The sequence below is a fragment of the Mastomys coucha genome, unplaced genomic scaffold (assembly GCF_008632895.1).
Source record: "Mastomys coucha isolate ucsf_1 unplaced genomic scaffold, UCSF_Mcou_1 pScaffold8, whole genome shotgun sequence".
In the NCBI taxonomy this organism is placed as follows: domain Eukaryota; kingdom Metazoa; phylum Chordata; class Mammalia; order Rodentia; family Muridae; genus Mastomys; species Mastomys coucha.
Genome location: NW_022196914.1, coordinates 24268968 through 24270220, shown reverse-complemented (window position 1 = coordinate 24270220; position 1253 = coordinate 24268968).

The window sequence follows — 1253 nt, the reverse complement described above, 5'->3', positions numbered from 1 at the left end:
AGTGTGTGTTGTTTTTTTTTTTTTTTTTTTTTTTTTTTTTTTTTTTTTTTTTTTACTTTTAGCTTTTTTTAAATTTTTTATTGGATATTTTCTTTATTTACATTTCAAATGTTATCCCCTTTCCCTGTTCCCCCTCTAAGCCCCTTATCCCATCTCCCTCCCCTGCATCTTTGTGTTCCCCCACCCACCCCCCACCTCCCCATCCTTGCATTCCCCTACACTGGAGCATCAAGCCTTCACAGGACCAAGGGCCTCTCCTCTCACTGATGCCCAACAAGGCCATTCTCTGCTATGTATTTAGCTGGAGCCATGAGTCCCTCCATGTGTACTTCTTGGTTGGTGGTTTAGTCCCTGGGAGTTCTGGGGTATCTGGGTGGTTGATATTATTGTTCTCCCTATGAGGTTGCAAACCCCTTCAACTCTTCAGTCCTTTTTCTAATTCCTCATTGGGGACCCCATTGGGGACCCCATGCTTAGTCCAATAGTTGGCTGCAAGCATCTGCCTCTGTATTTGTCAGGTTCTGGCAGAGCCTCTCAAGAGACAGTTATACCAGGCTCCTGTCAGCATACACTTCTTGACATCTACAATAGTGTCTGTGTTTGGTGACTGTATATGGGATTGATCCCCAGGTGGAGCAGTCTTTGGATGGCCTTTCCTTCAGTGTCTGCTCCACACTTTGTCTCTATATTTGCTCTCATGAGTATTTTGTTCCCCTTTCTAAGAAGGACCAAAGCACCCACACTTTAGTCTTCCTTCCTTTTGAGGAAAAAGGAAGATACATTCATATGGTCTATGAATTGTATCTTGGGTATTCTGAGCATTTGGACTAATATCCACTTATCAGTGAGTGTTACCATGTGTTCTTCTGTGACTGGGTTATTTCACTCAGGATAACAAAGTGTTAGGAATCAATGGTATTCCCTGTGAAACACAGAGTCTCACACTCTGGGATCTCAAGTCCACTGATAACACAAGTTGATGACCCTATTGGGAAGAAGCTGTGTGATTTTGTTTTGAATATGAAAAAAAATCACTCCTGTGACTAACCTTCAAGGTGTCCCTTAAATGAGTAGAACATACTAATAAAGTCACAGGTAACCTGGAAATTCATTTCCTCAAACAAGAGTTTTTTGAAATTGTCATTAATACATTAATACATTAATAGCTTGCTTTGCTATATAAGAAAAGCCAATCTAAATAAAATCACCAAATCATTGGGGAGAGTGCTAACATTAAGGGGCATTTAAGGGAT